The sequence below is a fragment of the Palaemon carinicauda genome, chromosome 30, assembly GCF_036898095.1.
Source record: "Palaemon carinicauda isolate YSFRI2023 chromosome 30, ASM3689809v2, whole genome shotgun sequence".
NCBI lineage: Eukaryota > Metazoa > Arthropoda > Malacostraca > Decapoda > Palaemonidae > Palaemon > Palaemon carinicauda.
Genome location: NC_090754.1, coordinates 95401280 through 95427928, shown reverse-complemented (window position 1 = coordinate 95427928; position 26649 = coordinate 95401280). Strand labels below are relative to the sequence as shown.

The 26649-nt window shown below is 37.9% G+C and overlaps 1 protein-coding gene and 1 pseudogene across 2 annotated transcripts in view; both read right to left on the bottom strand.

The window, feature by feature from the left end:
* The window catches only part of LOC137623357 (integrin beta-PS-like), a 1240954-nt gene that overhangs the window by 1118954 nt on the left and 95351 nt on the right, over positions 1-26649 (bottom strand). The window lies entirely within an intron of this gene.
* LOC137623653 (uncharacterized) lies at positions 2397-3935 on the bottom strand (annotated as a pseudogene).

The following is a 26649-nucleotide window of genomic DNA, read 5'->3' as shown; positions in this document are numbered from 1 at the left end:
TTTTCCAAGGAAGAGTTGACTGTAAGATCCAAAAAACTTTTTGGCAGGATAGGAGTTTGTTCCTCTCTCTCATATTCTTTTGGGATCCTAAGGTCCATAATAGGTAGTAGGTTGGCCATTCATTGAGTTATTGATCCTATGAATGGCCAGACAGTACTACATTGGATCCCTCTCGCTTGCCATGGCTCATTATGTCTTTGCCTACACATACACCTAATAGTCAATCCTAATCTTTCCAGTCTCCTCTATCATCATACACCTGACAACAATGAGATTACCAAACAATTCTTCTTTGCTCAAGGGTTAACTATTGCCTTGCAATTGTTCAGTGGCTACTTTCCTCTCGGTAAGGGTAGAAGAGACTCTTTAACTATGGTAAGCAGCTCTTTTAGGAGAAGGACACTCCAAACTCAAACCATTGTTTTCTAGTATTAGGGTAGTGCCGAACCTTTACGCCATGACCTTCCTCTGTCTTGGATTAGAGTTATCCTGCTTGAAGTTACACTTGGGTTCACTATTCTATCTTATTTCTCTTCCTGTTATTTTTTTTTTATTTTTTCTTATAGTTTATACAGTACATGCAACATCTAATTCAATGCTGTTACTATTCTTGAAATATTTTATTTTCAATGTTTATTACATCTCTTGTAGTTTATCTATTTACTTATTTCCCTTCTTCACTAGGCTATTTTCCATGTTTGAGCCCTTTAGCTTATAGCATCTTGCTTTCCCAACTGGGGTTATACCTTGTTTTGTAATAATAATAATAATAATAATAATAATAATAATAATAATAATAATAATAATAATAATAATAATAATAAGATTGCTGCAGTATCAGAAATGTTTTTATCTTTTATCGATCTGGTAATATCAACCTTAAAGTCGAGGCCAGGCAGATGACTGCACTGAACAAAAGGTCTAACAAGAAGCTGCTCGGTTAATTCTGAAAGCAGTTTTCATGGCAGGGGACTCTGGGCCCAAAAACATAAGTCTCCATGCTTTAGTCTGACATTGGATCACTTTTGCAGGCATTGCGGTTACTGAATCCATGGAGAGATGGAGAGTGGTAATGGATTCACAGAAGCATCTTGGGAACGTCGAAAGGCTGCAGAGAAATAATAGCGACTGCCAAGGAGGACATAGCCAAGATTGAGCACAAGGGACTGTCAACCTCCCCACAACTGGATTTGGTGGCCTGGTCCAGAACCCGGCGCTTTATTGGCAAGCAGTCATAGCAGCCTGTAACCTCATTTTTTTTATTTTCATACTTTCGGTTGAGACTATCATCACTGATTCGTCGAAGGAGTCTAAGCTTCTAAGCATTTTGAAGCTGCACAATGTTTTCAATTCGTTGCTTCAAGTGATCAATCAAGGAAATTTACCAGATCAGTAGTTTGCCATAAAAGGAAGCACTTGTTTCATCTTTCCCCTGTAAATGGCAATGTGTGTTACTAACTACTATGCTATGCATATCAGACCCTATGACATACTGTTTTTCACAAATATCTTTGAAACGAAGACTCGGATCAGCATGGTGCTTTGGCAAAGATTGTTTCACACACTCCGCTAATTTTTTGAAACTACTGTGCATTGTCAAATGCTGCTAATTATGGCGTTTACTCTTGACTGTGAAGTCAAAAACCTGCGTGAGCCATTTACACATTCGAACAGGTGAGGCGTGACGTAGTAGTGACATCCATTCATCCACTAACTCCGCCCCTGCCTTCCCGTACTACCACCATCCCTCCCTTTCCCTCCCTTCTACCCTACTCCTACTCCCTATTCCGCCCTCTTTCACCTCCATACCTCCCTTTCCTCTCCCTCAATCCCTCCTTCTCTCTCTCTCTCTCTCTCTCTCTCTCTCTCTCTCTCTCTCTCTCTCCCTCTCTCTCTCTCTCCACACGAAGAAATGAAGCTATGCACACATATGACTTATTTATAATGGCGGATAACTCGAATATATATATGTTAAGTATGGTAGGGTGTTTTATGTATGACCCTGATTCCTGTTCCAGCGCAACTTCTTGTTGCTTAATTATTGTATGAGGTTTATTTGACAATTATACAACCATTGAAACATTGAAAGTTATACGAGTATGCGACCCTAATACCCATATGTTACATTGAACGTATGATGGGATGAAGTATGTAGCTGACGCTTGGTCATTTATAGGAAATTGTGTAAGAGATGGAAAGGAAAAGGTTGGAACTGAAGTGGGAATCCGATGCAGAGTAAAAACTTAAAACGAAATTGAAGTGATAAATATATGAATAATTTATTCTAATATTAGGAAAAGGCTGCCATATGTTAAAAAGTCATTGCAGACATAAATAGACAGCGAGTATATGATGGCTGCATTAATACTATAAATAACTAACCACATATTTTACTTTTAATATTCATCACTCTCGTCAATCAGGTCATCTTCCTCATCACTGTTGAGGTTGATGCAGACGGGATCAACACCTTCTCGTATGTTGTCAGAGGACCAATACTCGTCCTGGAAGGCTCTGGCTCGTCGCACCGCTCCTGCCCACACCTCCTTTGTTGCGCACAGCTTGGCTTCTTGCAGCCTCACTTGTAGATCTGCCCGGGTAAATCGCTGCAACGTGGAGCGCACATACCGCTTCATGGCGCCCCACACCTGTTCGATGACGTTAAGCTCGGGATGTGTAGGTGGTAGTCGGACGACTTCATGACTCCTTTTGCAGATGACATTGTCAACTGTGAACCTTTGTTCTGGTCGGTTCTTCCTGCAGAGTTGAAGAAGCTCGAGGCGTGTGGCGTGGTGCGGGAAGGGGATTCTGTGGCTCGCCAGTCAATTCATCAACTCTGCTTTCTTGGTGGCAGTGGTAGGGCAGCGACTCTCCTCCATCAACTGGCTGTGGTAGGGCGCGTTGTCCAACACCAAAACCGATGGTTCATCCAAGGCCGGTAGAAGTTGCAACGTGAGCCAGCGGAGGAATAGGGTGCTGTTCATTTCCCCGTGGTAGTCACCGGTTTTGTTTTTTGCAGGGAAGCACAGAAATGAATAATTTACAAAACCATGTTCTGTGCCACCTGCTACTACCACAAATCGCTCCCCTTCTCCAGGTGGGACCTGACGGCTGTAGGTGGCACTAGTAGCAGGCTGGGATGTGTCTACCCACTCCCTGTTGTGCTGCATTCGAGTGGTGAACCATGTCTCATCCACGTATACTACTTGTCTTCCCTCCTTTCGATGTCGCTGGAGTGCTCGGAGAGCCCCAACACGGCGACATATAACATCTAGCGACTCCTTCCTAAGATACATTTTCCTCTGTGAAATCCTGTAGCGGAATCCCATGTTGTGCAGCACTCGCCACATCGTCATTTTGGAGGTTTCCCCCGGAATAATACTTGCCGTCTTCAAACTTTCAGTCAGCGTACCAATAGTAAAGGTTTGCTTTGCTGCAAACTTGGCATGTACATGGCGGCGAAGGGCACCAACAGTGAAACTGTCAAAAACGGGTGGCGTGGCAGGGGGCGGCGGTGAGTGTGGCGGTGTCACAGGGGGAGTGGCTGTCCCGCATGGTGAATCTGGCCGAGAACATGTGCTTCGCTGAACCAGCAACCGCACTGCATTTGTGGTCATCCCCATGGCCTCTGCAACACCATCATAAGGCCTGTTGGGGAAAGAAAATCGGATAAGATAACATATTCGAAACTATCATGTTAAGATTTTTTTTTTTACCAGGCAACAATCAAAATAATGTTCCCTTTTATTATCATAGCTAGCTGTGAAACATAGTGACTGGTTCATCTGTAACTACGGAATACAACTTTGTTTCATTACTTACCTATTCAAACTTATCCTCAGTTTCCTTTCAATATGCTCTCGGTTGAAGATATGGAAGAGTCGTAGTGCGATGACTCCTTTGCACCCACGCGGACATCGCTGCATGTTGGCCATGGTTGAAAGCGATGAAATACTTCCTCCACAGGACTTTGCCATCAGCCGTCTATCGGCCGCACGCCAGTTACTTACCATGTTACCTTCTGCACTTACCAAATACGGTATAACCGTCAAAGAAGCAAGAACATCGATTACGATTGTTTGCATAAACGATCTAACCTTACTCGGCATATAATTTTTATTAATCTGTCATTAATTCGTCATACTTGTGTCTGGCTTCATATACCGTGTAGCCTCAAGACAGAGAGAGAGAGAGAGAGAGAGAGAGAGAGAGAGAGAGAGAGAGAGAGAGAGAGAGAGGTAACAGCCATTCCCTTATTAGAGAGAGAGAGAGAGAGAGTGAGAGAGAGAGAGAGAGAGAGAGAGAGAGAGAGAGAGGTAACAGCCATTCCCTTATTAGAGAGAGAGAGAGAGAGGGGGGGGGGGAAATGAGGAAGGGGAAAGGGAGGTATAGAGGAGAAAGAGGTAGGGGGATAAGGAAGGGGGTAAGAGGGGAGAAAAGGGAGAAGGGAAGCCAGGAGTGGAGGTAGTGGGTGGATAGACGTCACAAATACTTCACGCCTCACCTGTTCGAATGTGTAGTAGCTCACGCAGGTTTTTGACTTCATAGTCGAGAGTAAAAGCCATAATTAGCCGCATTTGACAGAGTACAATAGTGTTAAAAATTAGCGGAGTGTGTGAAACACTCTGTGCTAAAGCACCATGCTGATCCGAGTCTTCGTTTCAAAGATATTAGCGAAAAACAGTATGTCATAGGGTCTGATATGCATAGTAGTGCTATATGTTTCTACTGAGCGTTGGTACAGAAATAGGTTATACAATATGATAGTTGTTCTATTTAGATTTTCGTTCAAATGGAATGATTAAAGAAAATGTAAAAATCACGGTAAAATGAATGAAAAGTTGCATGATCACTGAGCAAAATGACATTTACAAACTATAAGAATCAAATAGCGTACCTGGAGGAAAGCATAAATAAGAACACAATGATCTTGTAATGGAAACAAAAGAATAATCAAACCTATGGAAAACCCAACGATCACAATTGAGAAATTTACAGGGAAAGAAAGTGGCAGGACCAGCTTGCCTTAAACTTTATCTCTACAGGCGACTAGGAAAGAACAAAACAGAAATGTTAGTAAAGAGAGTTACTGGAAAACACAACAAAATTATTAATGAAATTGCAAACATTTTCCGAAGGTATTGGAAGGTATAAAACAAGAAAGGAAACTTTAGAGTAGGATATAACTGCGGTGCACGGAGAGTAATGGACTTTTTAAACCAATTATATACATAATCTTAAAAATATAAAATAAGTAAACGAGTTCGAAATCATTTAAAAGAGATAGGGCCGATAAACTTTACAGATGATACCTTGGTGATAGTGGAAGATATGGGCAATGCAAAACATTCAGAATAGATGTGGGAAAAAGTGGATTAGAGATGAAAAGAAGAGCTATATTATGATATGTAACATGCAAGATAATCCAGATCACACAAAGGGAATCAGAGTAGTAGGAAACTTAACATGCTTAGGCATCGACCTAGTCAGCATGAGGAACTATTTTAATCCCGGAAAAGAGAAATGATCGAAAACAACTAGCTAACCTAACCTATACAATCATATAGAAAAGCAGCATTAAAGCAATAACAGAAAGAAGGTTTTAAATACCTTCTACACTCTACTGTATTAATCAAATATCATTGATCTGACTGAAACTGAAATAGAAATAGTAAAACTACAAAGGAGAGACAATGGGGTACATAGGAAAATATCGAGATCCCCTAAAAGAAACAATGTGATAATTGGCCAACTGCAGCATCTTAAAAGAGTACGATGAATGGGAAAAAGATATACTGAAATTCATAACTCAGAAAATATATGAAAAAAAAAGGAGAGTAATGGAAACTACTAGCAAAATACGCGCAAAAATTAAACCTGTTTATAAGGCAATTTAAGATAGGGACTAAGGTAGAAATAAAAGCAAACCAGAAAGTGAGTTACTGAAAAATTGAGAAAAAAAGAAAAGTGAGCTTAAATATAAACAGGAAGTAGAAAAAAAAATAAATTAAAGAAGAACACGAATATGCCAATAAATTTGCATTAGTGATATACTTTGGAGCACGAGCAAATATGATTTAACTAAACATTACATATAGACAGAGAGGGAAAAGTGCAAAATGCATTTTCTTTTTTTCTTTTTGAATGTAAGAAAATTTTACGCATCTTTATTTTGTTTTGCCAGGAATATTGAAAAGAAAAGGGGAATTATTTGATCTACAATAAACATACAAGGAAGACAGAGAAAAAGTAGGATCAGGAAGAAATTTTATATTAGGTGTGAATAAAAAGATAAAATAACATGAAAAACTTAAACTCATAAAACCTAAAATATATACGTAGCAAACGACGCCAAAAATGCTATGCCTTGACCCTGAACAAAAAACTGTGGTAAAGGTGGGGATTATGGTCTTGTAAAAGCAAGATAAAATCTATGAAACAGTGGTAATTTCATCCATCTTTGCTAATATAGACACATAAGGAAGAATAAGAGAGAGACAGTATAACTTGGCAGAATGTAATATTATAGAGTGAAACAAATAGGTGAACAACCCTCTGCAACATGTTATTCAGCACTGAGAGCTTAAAAAATATTGAATATGAGGATTTTATGCAATATAATGACACAATTATCACAGAAAGAAAGGAGGTAGTGAAAGAAATTGTAGAAGACTGCATAAAAACCTGTATAAATAATAAGCGTGCTTGAAATATATTAGAAGTAGGAGATAAGGGCTAAAAATGTGAAAACATATTCAATAGTAAAACATAATGAATCAAGGGATGAGATCGGCGAAGAAATAAAAAAGAAGGGTGTAATGAAGGGGAGTTGAGATTTACAGACGATAAGGGCCAAATAGTATATATATATATATATATATATATATATATATATATATATATATATATATATATATATATATATATATATATATATAATATATATATATATGTATATATATATATATATATATATATATATATAAATATATATATATATATATATATATATATATATATATATATATATATATATATATATATATATATATATATATATATATATGTGTATCAAGGGTTCTAGCACACATGATTCGATTATATCTTTGAGGACTAATCTTTATATTCTAGAAATGTTTAGAAATTATAAACAAGCAAATGAAGATTATTTAAGCTGAAAATTATGTACGACAAAGTAGAAAAAGACAGAACACGTGTTTACTTATAAAAGGATGCAAGGGGAACAACACAAAATTAACTTCAGTATGAAGGACTTAATATCCTAACGAAGGAAGTGGTACACTGTTTAATATAAATATGTAGAAAAGGGAAATATTTAGAAGGAAGGAAGTGCTTTCGGTTTAACTTTTAGCTGATGATGATCTGGCCGTAGACATTAACACTTCATGTAAATAATTTTCACATGTAATTGATATGAGAAAGCCATAATCATAATAACAATATAAGGACAAAATTACAAAACTCAATTTCTCATTATAAAAACTACATTCCTTACCTAATGATATATAAGCAGAGACCCTAACAAAGGACCCCTTCTTCCCACTCGGTGCGTTAAAAAATAGCTTCACACGAAGCTATATATATTTTTTTCGAACAGCTCTTATCTTAAAACTTTATCATTTATACCGACTTCCTATTGATTGTCGGGTTAAGATTAAGATTATGAAAAGGTATGTGAAATTGCTCTCTCTCTCTCTCTCTCTCTCTCTCTCTCTCTCTCTCTCTCTCTCTCTCTCTCTCTCTCTCTCTCTCTCTCTCTCTTCTCTCTCTGTAACTATTATAATCAATGAGGTCTCCTAACTCCCATTCATGAGGGTTTGCCTTTTTATGCCATATTCTACAAAATAATCTTGTAAGTATCACTTCATTTTTAATCAGTCTTATCCCAGCACTTATTCCATCGTATCCAGGTGTTTTCAATCTCTTAAGGTTTTTATGATAGCTTCGACTTAAAACAAACTGAACTCATTCATGCGAACACCTAGATCCTCTTCAGCTTCAGGTATATCAATCAAATTATTCCCTTTGTATCTCCTTTTCATGACCTCATATTGTGTTCCCTCCAACGTGGTCTTTCTTTAGATTCTGTTGTTATTACAGATCCATCCCTATTTTTGATGAGCATATGCATCTTCCTCTTTGCCCTAGTAGAGATTTCACTAATATTAACTACTCAAATAGAAAAAAGAATTATTACTAATTCAAATGTTTATGATTACCCTAACATAGATACCGTAAGAACTATTAATGTTGATTTCTCAGTCGAAGAAAGATCTTTTTACAGTATTTATTAAGTAATAATTCATTCCCCTATTTTTAGTTTTATGGGAAACCGATGAGTACATATTTTTTCATCGTGATATCAAGGATTCGCCTCTTAATGAGGTACGATTAATTTTTTTCTGAAACACAAAGGAAGTCTAAGAATTGAAAAGCTCAAAAGTAAAATTAGTATTCCTGAGACCGGGTGACACGTTACTATATTTCGTAATAGGATAGTTCAACTTTAGGAATATTTATTGAAACTTAAATATCGCTTACATGAAATAGAAGCCTTTTTTCATAAATGAAGTTTGATTCATAAGATATAAGTGTAACATAATTTCACTAATTAATCAAATGAATTCTTAGAGAGAGGATATGTACATCTAATCCAGATACCAGCCTGCACGACCAGATATTTTTTTCAAAAGCCCCACATATAACCTACTGCACTGAGTAACGAATTTGAGTAGGTACTACTGTTGTTCTTTTTTAACACACCATTAAGTATCAAGTAGCGAGTGAGGAGACTATGCTAGTTGGTTAATAAATGAATCTGTTTACTCGAGTGAACGAAATAACCAATGCTTAAGAAGAGCAATTTTTTATATGGTAAGGGAAAGCAAAGAGATTTCATGAACAGCTTGCTCCTCGATGGCACCATCCCCTCTCTTCTTACTGTGAAAATGATCATAAAAAATAATATGGAAAAAGAGATGTTTGAAAAATTTCGCAGCCTGTGTACTATTCATAGCCATGTCAGTTGCTTTGATTTGATTAACCAAATGCTTAATGTAGACAAGGGACACGTGTCTTACAAGAGCAGTTGCGGTGTGTTTCCCGTTATATGTTTCATTTAATAGAACTGAAAGGGAGTGTTGTTTTCAAATCTATTTATTTCGAAATGGGATTTAATCAGTATTTTTAATGTGAACATATTGGAAATGATTATGAACATTTATGAGCCAAAAGTACAATAATTTACTGCCTGAATAGGTATGCACCAGCATAGCAGATGACATATTACATGAAAAAGAAAAATTAGAGAAAATACAAATATTTTGTCAACTTGACTAAGTATGTGTGGATTCATATTATTATTTCATGTGTTGCATGTGTTACATTCTTAAGAAAATATTTCCACCAGAAGCTTTCAAATACTAATCGATAACCTTGAAAATTGTTTTTCTGTGGGCTCATCCTTCTACAACACCCACTAGGGCTTTCCACTGGACCTGACCAGAGTCCTGAGGCCCTTGGACTCCGTTTGATTATCTCTCTCGATGACATTAAAAGGGGATGACATCTCTGGTGTCGGTTAGTGCGTTAGTGCATTTCTCTTACCCAAAATTAATCTTTTAGACAGCACTATAGAATGCCGAAGTGTGCGCTGACTTTGACATCTCACATCTGGGCTGTGAAACAGTGCCCCATTTCTTGTTGATTTAGGCAATTACAGTTATGTTGTTGGTCATTAACGCTTCTGGGTGCCCTATCAAACTCAGTTGGAAAGCTTCCTGAGCTATAATCACTGCTTGAATTTAAAACACGATGATGTGCAGATTCTTTTCTTCTTTGGACCAGGTAATGTTGTTCCCAGAGTGTCTACTCCATACCTCCTTTGATGCATCTGTGAACAACCACATCTCTGGAGGAGAGTATCTTAGAAGATTTCACTTCATGAGGCTCTCATCATACAGACACAAGATTAAATGGAAAAGCTCACCCTGCCCCACAGGAACAAGAAGATGAGGGTGAATGCTGGTGCTGATCAATGATGTATCATAGTCCGTTGAAGGAGTTGCTGGTGGAGTCACTTATGAGGAACCAGCTTTTCCAATGACAAGAGTTGTCCAAGTAGACGTTGCCAATCAAGCCATAATTTTTTGTTTGAAAAGTATTGATCATTCTCTCACCGAGTCAGTCTGATGGAACGTCTCTTACTGCTGTCTTGTCTATCAGCATACACATGTACTCTTACCTATGTCTGGCCACAAGGATGGGCTTTCCTCGACTAGACATGATCCCTTGATCATGGCATAAGGAAAAACGTGTTGCACCCTAATAGAACAACTGCTTATAGGAGGAGAAAAGTATCACCCAGTCATACAGTATATCAGGAGATGAATGCCGTTAGTGTGAGCCTTAGCTGAGATGATTTTAACGATTCCCGAGAAGACTAGGGAACCATTAGAATGTCCAAAGCACAAAACTTTGAAATGCTACAACATCCCTTCTAAGTCAAAGCCAATGGACTTCCTGTAGGAGTGGAAGATGATGATCTGGAAGTACTGTACACATCTCTCAGATCTGCAAAAAACATGAAGTCCTCCCCCCTGATGGCAAATTGTCTGGTGCTCACTTTCTCCATCTTGAAGGGAGTCTGTTGATCACACTCATTCAAGTGGAAGATATAAATTTCTGATCTCCATTCTCAAGTTAACTTCTTCCCAAGAGCAAGACAACTGTGAAAGTTTCGAGAATTCTACAGTATGACTTCTAACAAGTTCTTTTCTATCATCTTCACATCGATAAACTCGGTTGATATAAGTTGAAGGTTATTAGGGTATAAGGGAGGGGAGTTTGAGAGCCGACGAATGGTAGTTGGTATTTTTCCAAAAGAGCTTTTAATACTCAATCTTCGGTTCCATAGTACTGCTACCCTGCCAAACAGCTCGTGGCAGCTGCAGGAAGGGACTGCCAGTTCTATGTCCCCTTTCCTCCTTCCTATTTCTCCTCTTCCTAAAATGGCCCAGATAGGAATAAATGAGTGAAGCGCCATCCATTTCTTTTGTATAGGTAGAAGAGACTGGAGGTGCAGATCTGACCTTGGATATCGCTGGTGAATTCTTTAGAGCAGACTTAAGAGGAATGGTAGAGGCTCATGCTTGATTGGTTGATTTTTAAGTGCTCGGATCATTAAAGGTAACCATTTGATGCAAAAGTAAGTCTTGGCTCACCTCTTCCCCTTTTCTACCCTTTTGTCAAAAATGTAAAGTTTGAACAGGGTTGCATTCTGGAACAACGAAAAATACCTCAAAACATGTACCTCTTGATGACATACCTGCCTTATGGAGGAAGAACCCAACAGGCTTTTTTTCCTCTTCAGAACCCAGTTTCCCCGCTGGTTAGCAGAGTGTGTGACAGAAGCTGACAGCCTTGGCACCACCTGGATAAAGTCTCTAATGTTTTTTGTCCCAGGGTTTGCCATACCCCAAGAGGAAGTAAAATATCCTACAGCTAATGACAAACAGTCGATCCAGAAACTTACCTGGAGGGTCCATAGACTCAGACATCAAGAGCATATTTCCTTCTCTCTTGAATCTAATGTTTGCTTTGTCACTCTTGTATCAATCAATTGGGGAGAGGGGGAAGCTTCTTCCAAAACATAAAATCATCATTGTTGAAAGAGTGCAGGAGGCAAAATTTTGCACGATCAATCGGTAGCCTTCCACCTTTAATTTGGGTCATGGTTTTCTACAATACATTCATAAACTTGAGATCAATCGGTAGCCTTCCACCTTTAATTTGGGTCAAGGTTTTCTACAATACATTCATAAACTTGAGGTTCTCTGTCTCGGCAGGTTTGTGGCCAGACACGGGTTGATTAAGCGCCAAGACTCTTCCCTCAAAAGAAAGCTTTCATTGAGTTTCTTTGGTAGATATTTTCAGTTATTGTACTTCCATTCCATCTGACCAGTTCCCTGGAGCATGCATCAAGAGTTTATCGATGGAAACTGAGAAGTGTATACAAAACGATCTTGTAGTCACCCGTCAGCTCTCGTTTGAGGTATAGAAATGTTCCAAAGATATCCCCTCACTTTTACACACCGTTCTGATACATTGGAAGATCCCTTTTACATTATCAGGGAAGTTTTTGCATTGCAAGATAGTCCATAGCATAGTAAAGGATTGCTCACTCTGCAAAAAGAGATTTCTTGATACTGAATGGTGTCATCAAGTAGGAAGAATTTGCTGCACTGATGCACTCCTAAACAAAGATTTAGAATGATAGAAAGATGTATTTGAATAATTTCCCTTATCTAGTATATCTCAATTGCTATATGAAGAGTGAGTATATCTACCAAGACTTATCCAGATCTCTGGAAGTTCTAGCACTGCAGATCCTGTCATCAGGTGACCTAACTTATGGTGTCCTTTTGCGAGATAAAAGTTCGAGACTTCTGGTCACGCAATTAGATACTGCTGCATAAGGACCAAAATCATAGATATCTGGCATGAGACACCCTGGTTTGTGGTGAGAAGAACGAGATTTGGTTATTACAGAGTGAGCGTATGAAAGCACTGCACGAGGAGACATATCTAGATAGTATCATGTATAATCTGATTGTTGTAAGCAAAGAGCTTATGTTTTGAGTAATAATGCACATGATGATCAAGGATATGGTAATAATGTTCCTGGAGAGTGAAGCTGAAAATGTTGTTCCTCCCTCTGCTCTCATATTTGAACTAGTTCTCCTGGAGGATGATCTCGTAGGTCATCTGAAAATATATATCATGACTATTCTGGGCTGTTGTCCTTGGTGAGTAAGTCTCTCTTAAGGGGTGAAGAAGTCTCTATTAAGGGGCCACCAAGGTTTGCCAATATATCGGGGTATAGGAAGAAAAATAGAAAATCCAGAAAAAGTTCACTGTGCTTCATATGGCAATGGAGATTATGTATATGAAATATTTTGTCAAAATTCCTTTTACTTTCATAGTTACAGGGTAATTAGTAACAGTAACTAAAAAAAACAAAAACATTGTTCCCTACAATGTGTGACGTGTTGTGCAGAGCTCCGTTATACACTCCCTGAGTTGTGTTTTAGCTTTCTGTTTCTCGCTTTGAATCTCATTGAAAAGATAGTTAGTCTTATGGAGAAACCTAAGTGGAAAGAAACAGTACACTATGTCTGCTCCTAACTATTTTGGCCTCATATGTAATAACACGGAGGGAAAACGGAAAAAATGGATAGGATGTGAATGTAATACATTCTACCATAAGAAATGTGTGCATATAGTGAGAGACATCATTGATAATGAACCGAATAACCTAGGTTGGTTAGGTCCACACAGCGTACATGAACCTAGACAAAACAATTTAGTAATATCAAAATTAAAGGAAGATGTGAACGTGAGGGATCTGGCCCTGAATGAACAATATGTGAAAATAGATGACTTGGAAAACAAACTTGCGGACCTTAGCGCAGATGCAGCAAATTCCACCCAGACCACCAACCTCACTGAGAAAGTTAACATTCTTGCCATGAATATGGAATCCATTACAGCAACATTTCAAACATTGATAGACCCAAAACCGGGGAAACTGACATTTGCTGACAAAGTTATGGGAAAAATCTATTGATAATTAAATCAACTGATACAACAGCTAAAATTACTGAAAGAAACCGTGAGGTTGAACAAGCACTTAAAGACATTCCTTTACTTAACACAAGGTCAATTACAAATGGTAATGTTGTTGTAAACTTTGCAAACAATATGATCAGAGAAAGGGCTGCAAACAAAATTCAGACAATGGTGGCTGACACTGGAACGAGAAAAATCAGAAAACTAAAACCAAAAATAAGGAGATGCAATGTGTACAATGATGAAGATAATGTAGTAAATGCTTTGATTCAAAGAAATCGCAGCCTGGACCAAATCCCAAATATAGCAGAGAAGATTAGTGTAGTTCTGAAGGAGAATGCCTGTGCGGGGGGGGGGGGGGGACCACACTCTATGTGCTGAAATGTGATCCTGAAGTTCGGAGGGCTATTCATGATAATGGGGACAAAGTATCGTTACGATGCGGTATTTATTACAAGTCTAAGAATGATGAAAAAGTCTGAGGGAGTTGTGCAGGAAAACATTCCACCAAGGAGTGTATCTTTTGCAAGTGGCAAAGCATTTAAACTGCAGAAAGTTAAACAAACCAAGTGACCACATAATAAATTCTAGAGACCGCAAAGCTTATGACTTGGAATTGAAAAGACTAGCGGAAAATACTGATCATGGTTACTAGGGACGTCATAAACTGTAGCTATATAAATATACAAACTGTAGGTAATAATTTAATACTATTAAAATTTGAGGATTGATAAACGAGAAATATTTGGATATGCTATCATTATCTGAAACATGGTTAAATAACTTGGACAAAGCAAAGATCACTAAAATGACGCCCCCACACATGCCTTCTTTCAAATACTGAGAGAAGGTAGGTCTGGTGGGGGTGTCGGGCTCTTTATTCATAAAAGTTATTCAAATCTCAAAATGTTGAAAAGAATTAGTGTAACAAGCTTTGAATAGATAGAAATAAACTTTACGCCAAAAAAGAGAAAAATATCCTTTGTAACAATCTACAAACCTCCTACAACAAACACTAGTACCTTTTTTGAAGAATTCGGTGCTCTCATTGAGATGATTATCATGGAGGAAAACAAATTAGTTATCTGTGGAGACTTTAGTTTTTGGATGGATGACGCATCAAATCCTGACGCTTTGGCATTTAGTGAGTTATTAGATTCATATAGACTAGTGAATAATATCGACAGTACAACTACTTTAACTGGGCATACGTTAGACTTAGTTCTTAGTGATGACGTGAATAATATTTTATCTGACACAAAAGTCGAAGAAAAGTGTACTATCTCCCCAGTACACAAACTTATTAGGTTTAGTCTACCTCTACAGAAACATACATTAGTAAAGAAAATAAACTTTACACATAAATCAAGTGTTTCTCCTACCGTATCTATTGAAGAAGTTACAAGGAAATAAATGATGTTATCAACATTCCCTATGATCATGATGACCAACGTCTGTTAGGAGCTAAGTGTGCTAACTGTCTCACGACCACTTATGATAAAGTGAGTAAAAGTGAATATGATATCATGTGCCCACCGATGGAGAAGACCATAACTGTAAAAGACATATCGCCTTGGTTTGATGGAGAGACTTTGGTGAAAAAGAGGGAAAAAAGACGTAAAGGAAGGAAGTGGAACAGGTTAAAAACTGAAAGTACTCGGGTAGGAAACAAAATTACTGCGTGTCAATATAACTACCTACTAAGAAGGAAAAAGAGCAACAGATATAAATTAGTTTTATCGGCCCTGAATAGTATAATGGGAAATGTAAAAGAAAAGAAGCTAATGGAAGGATACAGTGACCAGGAGCTAGCAAATAATTTTCTAGTATTCTTTAAAAACAAATTTGAAAATATAACTAGGTCATTTGTAAATACTCTACATCAGATTAAAGATACACCAGGTACAAAGACAGAATTAGTACGATTTAACAACATAACACAAGATGACATAACCAGAATTATCAAGAGAGCAAGGAAAACAAACTGCGCAATCATTCCTATGCCAATATCTGAAGTAATTGGAGAGAGAAACTGTTCCAGTCTAGCTGAAATAATAATTAGAATAGCAAATGCAAGCATTGGTGAATGTAAGTTTCCTAAATCTGAGAAAATGGATATAGTCACACCAGTTCTGAAAAATCCACTAGACTACCAGGAATTAAGCTCATATAGACCTATTTCGAATTTATCCTTTGTTTCAAAAGTGCTTGAATATAAATTCTTGAACAGCTAGTCAGTCACTTAGAAGTAATAGAATCTTTACCTGACAACCAATCTGCTTACTGAAAACTATACTCTACGGAGACAGCCATCTGCTCTGTTGTAAATGATATGCTGGAAATAATGGATGAAAATAAATGTGGTATTTTAATACTGTTCGATCTCAGTGTTTCTTATGATACAGTTGTGCATGAACTGCTAATAAATGATCTATGGTCCATCAGCGTTGATGATCAAGCCTTCGAATACCTAAAAGACTACTTACATAGCTGGTAGAAATTACTGTGTACAAATTGGAAACTCTTATTCATCATATGAACCCATGAACAGAGGGGTACCCTAGAGGAGTGTACTTGGCCCAATCTTATTCTGCATCTATACTATTGGTCTATCGAAAATACTACAAAGAATTAGTGTAACACGCTTTAAATATATAGAAATAAACTTTACGCCAAAAAAGAGAAAAATATACTTTGTAACAATCTACAAGCCTCCTAGAACAAACACTAGTATCTTTTTTGAAGAATTCGGTGCTCTCATTGAGATGATAAAAGGTATCCCACCTAGAGAAAGGATCACTCCTATACTAATCGATTTACACTGGCTGCCAATTAAAGCGAGAATGGAATTTGAAATATGTACAATAACCCACGGAGTTATCAGAATCAGTCATCCAAAATATTTAAGAGAATTGCTACATTGCGCAATTTGTAGCTATTCTCTCAAGTAATTTAGACGACAATTGTGTTGACACGAGAATAGTTACAGATGGCTTCAAACTGTTGGAACCTAGATATATGTCTACTTTAGGCTCCAGAGCCTTTAAATATGCAGCCCCGAGACTATATAATAAGCTCCAACGAAACATACGAATGATTGAAGACATTAAAGCTTTCAAGAAGAAATTGGAGACATTCTTATTTAAACAATCTTACAACAGTGACGATTTAACAGTAAATGAATAATACGTAATCTGAAACGAAACATACTTTGAACGAACAAGGCAAAATGACAGCGGAGGTCCTGTAGAGAGTGGGGTTCTCCTGCTGTATGGGACCGGAAAAGCCGCCATTAAGTATAGTAAGATAAAGTACAGATATATGCAGTATTTCTTCTGTTATCGTAAATTTTGAAAATTATTACATTTTTATGTAAAACAAACTGTGAGCAATGGCATCTGTATAGATTTCATGAGTCAACAGACGATGTATTACATGTTAATTACACCCTTCGGCTTTCAGTCTTACCACAAACCTCATGGAGAGTATATGTTTGAGTTTCAAACATGTTTGAGTTTCAACTCTGTCATTCACTCGTTTTTACATCTGTTTTTCTCAGTTTCAGAGAGAATTTCATCAAATCAAAGAAAAAAAAAAAAAAAAAAAACAATCACAACATTTTGCTAACATAGGAAAGAAGAAAATTCACTCTAATAAGAGTACACAAGTGGGTAATATCGGCAAAATTATCAGGGTTAGTGCAAGAGAGAGATGATGAAGGACTGACCATCTCGCATTAAGGAGCAAGATATTGAGCAAATGGATTTCATTTATGATTAAATTATGATAAATAACTGTTTTGGGTTATTAACATTCAAAAAGGAACATCAAATTCATAATAATCATAATTTATTAATACTATCTTTGTATAAATACAAAGAAAAACTTTGAACACCCATATCACAAAACTATACTTATTGACCTTCAAATTTTATCTCCTCGCTTAGTTTTGGAGATATAGCATTGAAATTTGGTATATAACTTAGAAAGATATTATAAAACAATCAATAAATGACCTTTTTTACTATTATATGTTTCAATTTTTTTTACGATTTCTTTTTTTTACAATAATAAAAAAAATTCACATCAAACGATAAAATGACTTAAAAAAAAAAAACTTCATTCGATGGAAGGTCTACATCAGGTCTACTGTATATAAGGTAGTATTCCTAGATCTTAATTTTAATGATCAGGGGAGGAGATAGAAATTTAAAAACACTCATTATCAGGATAAATGGCCCTGCATCGCAAAACCAGCTGTCAGATGGAAAATTTCTACGCAGTTTTGAGATGTCCTAAGTGGCCTTACTAAGTTGTGTGAATTTCAAAGTTCTGTCCTTGAAAAACGGCATTAGCCGGCCGGCCCTCTTGAGCTTTTAGAAGAACGGTGGTAGCAGCAGCATGCACACCTGTACCTCAAATCCACCCAACTTGAAGATGGTTGGTTTTTGGTACAACACTTACCCTCTCGTGCAAATGGGAAATGTCAGACAGAGCTTAACAAGGCTTTGTGTGGGTACTGAAAGGAGGTTTCGTCTTTATTACTAGCTCGGCAGTAGAAGGATGATAAAGATTATGATATTGAAAGTATGTGCGTACACTTCTTCCTCTTTTCAGACGTTGGATTCCAGGATTTCTTGGCCGACAGTGACTAAAAAATGGACAGTTGTTACATCAGGTACTCTTCCTGCAGGTGAAAATGCACCAGAAAAGTGAACAGGAGGAAAACTTAAGTAGGTTCCAGCATCCACTAACACCTGCAGCAACTTCTATACAGACAAATTGCCATATATATCCGACAAATGGCACAAGTTCCTCATCGTCCTCAGTTGTCATAAAGGTGGGGCAACTTTTATGAGGAGATAGGGAGATATTGACTTCACCGAGGAGGTAATAGTCATATTTCTCCTGAAGCCTGCTGTGAGAGCAAGTTGTGATGTCCTTCCCTTTTTGTTTTCCTCCAGAGCAACATAAGAAAGAATAGCAGTAACCTTTGAAGTTTAAGAGCCTTTATTGGACTTCTTCCTCTGGCATATTGCATACTCTGACTATTACAAAGTAAACTAAGAATCTCACTTAGCACAGTGAGATGACTGCAAGCAATAAGTGCCCCTGTATAAAAGGCACATGAAATGAGGCCCACAGCAGTCAGGCACATTAACCTACCACTATTGCTATATGTTGTCTCTGGAACTCTCTAAATAAAGTAGGGCGAGTTCCTATACCCTGTACAAAAATAGCTTGCGTCTAGGAAGTTTGCACTCACCGATTAAAGGTGGATCATGGTATTTTGCTGTCTGTCCCACTGGGAGAAAAATAGTACGGGTCACTTGAATGTGACTATTATCAAACAAACTTTTGGTTATCATTGATGAAGTTTTCTGCTTATTCTTCTAGAGGTTGCAGCTAAGGCTTTACCAAAGATGTGGAATGGGTGGAGGGAGAACTTGAAGTTTATATTATCCTATGTTAGGCAAACCAGTGACGACATTCCCATGGGGAAAGGGGTCACAATAGCATATTCTAGTGACTTCCAGTATATGTATATAATGAATGAAATAAGAAATGCAGCACGACTCGTGGTCACACTCTGTGGTTTCAGAACTCTTCTTCTGACACAACACCAGAGATACTTTTAAAGAAAATCAACTTCATTAGGCTCCCCCATTCATCGTCAGTGGAAGGCCCCACACATTGTGGATAGGAAAGAGTAACAGACATTCTGCCTGAAGGGAACGAGTATGCTAGATAATGGCAAATAGCATAGTAATTTTCTTACAATTACAGTTATAAAGAAACAATCAACCCTATGTCTCTTCCTGTGAATGTACTGTCGACATTTGTGAAATCCTCAACCACAGGAAAGAGGATCAGGAATTTTCCCTGCTCTTCTCCGCCTGTCTCTTTTCTTGCTGCGTCAAAGGTGTTGCAGGCACAAAATCCTTGTATCCTGCCCTACAGAAGAAGAGGACAAGGTCACCAAATCACAGGACACCCAGTTTCTCAGATCTCGTGAGACTTTTAACGATTACCCTAAAGGATTCTGTGGGGGAAAATACCACTGCATCGAGCCCTGATCCTCATTTAGGAACTAGGTGTGAGGTTTCATTTCTCATTCCCATGATTCCAGGGAGAAGAATCATAAGAATCTGATCCTGAGTATTACATGTCAGGAGTCAAGTAGCTCTCTTGCCCTGGGGCGCTCCGGACAGACTTTGGTGACAGACCACTCTGTGTAGAGGTCTACAAGGAAGAAAGATTTACCTGATATCCTTTTTGAGTTTTCCATTCTTTCAGATTCTTTTTTTTTTCTTCTTCTTCTTCTTCTTCTTCTTCTTCTTCTTCTCATTATTATTATTATTATTATTATTATTATTATTATTATTATTATTATTACTAAACTACTAACCTAGATTGAAAATCAGGAGGCAATAAGCCCAAGAACTCCAAAAAAAAAAAAAAAAAAATAGCACAGCAAGGACATTGAATAAAGAAATAAATAAACTATAATGGAAGTAGTGTAAATTGAAATACAGTATATTGTTTTATGAACATTAACAATATTAAGATATATCTTTCATATATAAACTATAAGAGAGTGTAGTGAGCCTGTTCAACATGAAAAAATTCATCGAAAGATTAACCTTTTTGAACTTTTGAAGTTCCAGCTACTCGTCTACCTGTTTGGTATGATTATTCCACAACATGGTCACAGCTGTAATAACTCTTCTAGAATACTCGTACTGTATAGCATTGAGCGTTCTTATGATGAAAAAGGCATGACTATTGGAAGTAACTGAATACATATTATTAATTGAGAGTCTATGTCATGGAAGATGCTCCTCCTATCCCTCTCCCAGTTGATGACACGATAGATAGGCCGATAGAAGGTCATCAATGGAAAAGGTGAGATACATGGGCACGTCATTTTCGGCTTCCAATTCCAAAGAAATGATTTGGGTATATATGGCTAGTCCCCAGGTTACTTCATTTATTGATAATTAATCATGAGCAGTATCCCACTTTGCCATGCTCTACCTTCCCTAAGATGACCTGAAGAGCAAGTTTACAGACCTCATTCTCTCTGGGGGGTAAGTTTGTCCGTCAATCTCTTAGCAAGCCATTCCGCCAATCAGAGGGCTTCTCAAACAGAGAGATGCAGTATTAGATTTTTTCCCCATCCATGTGGGATAGAAAGCTAACTTTTCATTGTGAAAATATTCAAGGCCAGATATGACGTCCTTGCTACTGAGAAAGGACAGTTGAAATATGGGAAACGGTGAGCCTTCTTGTCTCTCATTAAATGGGTAGTAGCATGAGGGGCCAAGGTTTCCAAGAATCTTCTTTGTCCAGGATTGTTCTTCTTCTGTTTCAGGATTGGTAATGAAGCAGAAAATTACCACACCAAAATCCCACCTTGGTCCATACCATTCTTCAAAAAAAGTTAGGAGAATCTATTCTCTTTTCAATCCTGCTCTAGCCGAGCTAAGAAGGGGGGTAGCGAACCAAAAGGAGGAAAGGGACACTGCAGGGGAATCAACATCTCCCATTGCTGCAAGTTAGGGAAGATTATCAATCTATTGTGTAACATGGTATCGACGTGAAGTTAGAGAATGGGTGGTATAGGTCCTTCGGATAGGATATTATATGCCGATCATCTGCCCTCTCGCCTACACTCACTAAAATTTTGTTGTCATTTCACAAATATCCTCCAGAATTGCAAAAATCTCTGGTGCTTCTGGTGAAGGTTTTTTGCGTTGTTGGACAAGAACATGCTAGAAGTTGTGGGAGTTAAGGCTTCTACGGTTTTTGGTGGATAATTCGATCGGTGGATGAAGACTGGTGATGACTTATCTCCTTTCTATGAGTTTTCCCTACAAACATCATTCAAGATGGATACTACAAGCACAGTTCATGGATGTTAATGCTAGTCTCAGTCTGGACCCAATTAAAGGGATTTCGTCTCCTGAGTTACCTTTATGGTTGGCTTATCTTGTTTATCTCAAAAAAGGTTTCTCCAGGATTAAGACAGAGACCTAGCCCTTTGCAACGATGTTGGGATCATTATTAACTGGAAGAAGTCAAGTGTAAAACTCAATAAATGGACAGATAGATATGGCAGCAATCATATAAACAAACTCAGGGAGGTTGCGAATCGATTTCTTTTAGTTCATAGTTTACCAGCATGTAAGTCGCAACGTCTTCTAGAAAATATTTCGCCGGTGAAGAAACTCGTTCCACGAAGGGGTGTTCATCAACAATCGCTACAGTTGTGTCTGAAGCATAACTGGTTAGCTGACGCTGATCCTCCCCACTCCATGTTCCTGTTCAGAGAGCAGTGAGGGAGAATCTTAAATGAAGGTTGAACGATGAAAGCCACATGACCATGAGTGAGTTCGCGAGCCACCCATAGTAAGATAAATTCTGGACTAGAGGAATGTAATCGCAGATGCGCTCAGCCCATAGGGATAGGAAGTAGGGTCATAGTGGTCCCTCATCCCAGCAGTAGCAGAAAAGCTTATGCCCTTGAGAGTTCCCAAATGATTGCTTTGTTCACAACTCACCTGAACAAGAAGCTTCTGATGTATTTTGCAGTTCCAGACCAGTCAGCAGCGATGGAGCACTATTCAACATTCCTGGTGCCACCTGGATGCTCCTGTCTTTCTGTGTTTCTGTCTGATTTGCCAGGTCATCAACCGTGTTTGTGATCCTAAAATTCTTAATGCTCCTGAGGGCCCATATGTGGCTACATGCAAATTAGCTCACAGACCTTTTGATGGCCTTTGTCGAAATTTAGAGAACTACCCCGATTGCAGAGATTCCACGACTCTCTTTTGTCCCTATCACTTCATGTTTGTAGATTATCCAGCATCTTCTCCTGATGAGGGGCTTTTCACAAGACAGTTGCCTCTCTTCTACGATTGCTGTCATAGATGGGATACTTTTTTTTTGGTTGTTGCCTCTCTCCAAGTATTTGCTGATTAGCTTTGATTTTTCACTGAAAGAAGGATTTTTAATCCCTGAGGTAAAGAGCTATCCCTCGGTCTTGAGCCATGTTCCCATACTAATATGCTTGGCCATTACCTTCTTGTGTGAACTGTTAATTTTTTCGTCTTAGAGTTTATGGCAATGAAACAGAATCTAACTATCCATATTCCATGGTTTGAGATGTATTTCATCTCTCTTAAGGAGCTAATTAACAATAGAGATGATCTGCTGCTTTGAAGTTTTACAAAAGAACTCAATAAATTAGACCTGAGCAGCAGAGTTCTGGGAAGGTTAATAGACAGATCTCCAGGAACGCTATTTTCTTCTGTCTTCAGGAAATTATCAGATGCTAATGCTATCCAGATGAACAGAACCTTCGAGGATGTAAGTGCAATAAGTCCTTAATAATGCCTCTACCTTAGCCTTCAGGGAGAATGTGTCTGTGGTGTAGGCCATATATACAGGAGTTTGGAAATACCACTTATTATTATTATTATTACTAGCCAAGCTACAACCCTAGTTGGAAAAGCACGATGTGATAAGCCTAAGGGCTCCAATAGGGAAAAATAGCCCAGTGAGGAAAGGAAATGAGGAAATAAATGAATGATGAGAATAAATTAACAATAAGTCATTCTAAAAACAGTAACAACGTCAAAACAGATATGTCCTATATAGACTCATGTCAGCCTGGTCAACATAAAAACCTTTACTCCAACTTTGAACTTTTGAAGCTCTACTGATTCAACTACCTGATTAGGAAGATCATTCGATAACTTGGTAACAGCCAGAATAAAACTTCTAGAATACTGTGCAGTATTTAGCCTCATAATGGAGAAGGCCTGGCTATTAGAATTAACTGCCTGCTTAGTATTACGAACAGGATAGAATTGTCCAGGGAGATCTGAATCTAAAGGATGATCAAGATAATGTAAAATCCTCTGCAACATGCATAATGAACAATTGAACGATGTTGCCAAAGATTACTATCTAGATCAGGAATAAGAAATTAATTAGACCGTAAGTTTCTGTCCAACAAATTAAGATGAGAATCAGCAGCTGAACCCCAGACAGGAGAACAATACTCAAAACAAGGTAGAATGAAAGAATTAAAACACTTTTTCAGAATAGATTAATCACCGAAAATCTTGTAAAACTTTCTCAATAAGCCATTTTTTTGTGCAATTGAAGAAGACACAGACCTAATGTGTTTCTCAAAAGTAAATTTGCTGTCGAGAATCACACCTACAATTTTAAAAGAGTCGTACGAATTTAAAGAAACATTATCAATACTGAGATCCGGATGTTGGGGAGCCACCGTCCTTGACCTACTTACAATCATACTTTGAGTTTTGTTAGGATTCAACTTCATACCCCATAATTTGCCCCGTGCACTAAAATTAGCTAAATCTCTATTAAGGGATCTACCAACCCCAGATCTACATTCAGGGGATGGAATTGATGCAAGGAGAGTAGAATCATCTGCATATGCAACAAGCTTGTTTTCTAGGCCAAACCACATGTCATGTGTATATAGTATGAGAGGTAATGGGCCCAGAACACTACCCTGTGAACACCGGATATCACATTCCTATACTCACTATGATGCCCATCAATAACAACTCTTTGAGATCCATTACTTAAAAAATCAGTAATAATGCCAAGAAACGACCCACCCCCTCCCAACTGTTTGAGTTTGAAAACAAGGGCCTCATTATGAACACGGTCAAAGGGAGCACTAAAATCAAGGCCAGTCATACGAACTTCCTGACCACAATCAAGGGATTTCTGTACGTCATTGGAGATTGTAATAAGGGCATCACATGCTCCAAGGCCTTTATGAAAACCAAATTGCAAACTAGGGAATAGATGATTACCTTCACCAAACCTATTAATACGTTTTGCCAGGAGACGTTCAAAAACTTTAGATAATATGAGAGTTACGGAAATTGGGCGGTAATCAGTGGGACTTAAGCAACCAAAAACACATTTACATAGAGGAGTAACATTACCAATTCTCCAACAATTGCTAAAAGCTCCTCTTCTTGCTAACTTGCGCAAAATAACAGATAACTTTGGAGCTAAAAAATCTGCTGTCTTTATAAAAAACAAAGGAAAAATACCATTTGGGTCTACACCTCCATAAGCATCAAGGTCCATCAACAGAGCTTTAATCTCACAAGATCAAAAAGCTAAACTAGTTAGTTTAGCCTCAGGAAAACAGGAATGAGGAAGTTCAAGTTTTTCATTACTCTGTTTACTGTCAAAAACATCAGCTGAAAGGGTTGCCTTCTCATTTGGACACTGTTGCATCTACACCAAAGAGTGCAGATTTAAGGGTAGACCACCATTTATGTTCCTGAGTTGTTCCAGAAAGGGTTTCTTTTATAGTTAAATTCTCTGAGCAAAAGCTCGAAGCTGAGTATAGTTATTCCAGGTCAAATCTGATCTGTTACCCTTCCAAAGATAATAGCCCTCCTGCTACTCCAAATAAGCACGTCTACAATCATCATTGAAACACGGTTTGTCCTTCACTCAGTACCTATCAATTATGTTGACTAGATTCTTATTCAAAGGGACAATAGGATATACACTACTATATAATTGCGACCAATTCAAGCACAAAAGATCATGCAAAATTCTATTCCAATCTTCTTGGGATTTCATATAAATTTTACAAGAGTATGATATATCAGGGACAGGCTGCTCAGTCTTCACTACTAATGAAATCAGGGCATGATCAGATGCCCCGACTGGAGAACCAACCTTACTAGTTATAACGCCAGGGGAGTCAGTGTATACGAGGTCCAAGCAATTACCAGACCTGTGAGTAGCTTCATTTATGATTTGCTCACAGCCTGATTCAAAGGCAAAGTCTAAAGCTCTTAAGCCATGGCGATCGGTAGGAGAGATGTAACTTAACCACTCCCTATGGTGAGCATTAAAATCACCAACAAAGACAAAAGAAGCCTTTCTATCATCTTCTTGTATCTTAGCCATAATGGTAAGAAGATAATCGAAGATAGAATCATCCATGTCTGGATTTCAGTAGATCAAACACATATAAAAGTTGTTATGACTGCCACGAACTTTAATTACCTGAATCTCATGACATCCACATTGATAGCAGGACTTATGAGAAGCAGGCTACTCCGTCCTAACATACACTGCCATTCCCCTGGCCCTAGTGATGGCATCACGTTTCAACATTATTGGCTTTTTAAAACAAGTTATAAGGAGCTTAGATGAGTGCCTCATATCAGAAACCAAAGTTTCTGAGCACAAAAGAATATCATACTGTCTGGACGCAACTGTAAGGTCTTGTATATTTGCATGAAGACCACGAATATTGCAATACAGAAGACGACATTGATGAAATGTAGGAAGTACTGGTCCCGGATTTCGTTCAATGTCTCCGGACAGCATAAGAATTAATAGAAATAAAAAAGAGACATCGTACTTAAAAATTAGATTAACAAGAATTATAACAAAAACAATAAATACAGAATTATAAATAAAGTGATTGATGAAACCCATAGACTATAGTAAAAAGTCGGAAAAACTGGTCAACATGAAGGAGCCGATACACCATGTAAGGCTAAATACCCTTGACCTTCATTGTCCACTACCTTCAGGTCACTGAATACAATTCCCTTGGAATCAGTGGTAGCTACTCAAAAGGTGGTGTAGTGAAACCAGCTCCCTCACAGAACAAGTAGCATTTTATCTGAATAGTACCTAAGACGTAAGTCTGGAGTGAAAGCTAAAAAGGGCTGACAAATTTTCTGTTCCTTGTCCCTTTCATGGGATGCAGCAATCCAACCATTCATTGCCTGAGCTGAATGTTAGACATCAGTAAGCTATGTAATAGAGTGGCTATTTATTACAATTTTGTTTCGTATTTGAAGCATTTCCCTCAACCTTTGAGCAATGCAGAAGACGGACCCATTGAATGAACATTCATTAATCATATAATGCCAATACTCTGGGATACATATCATATGGATATTGATT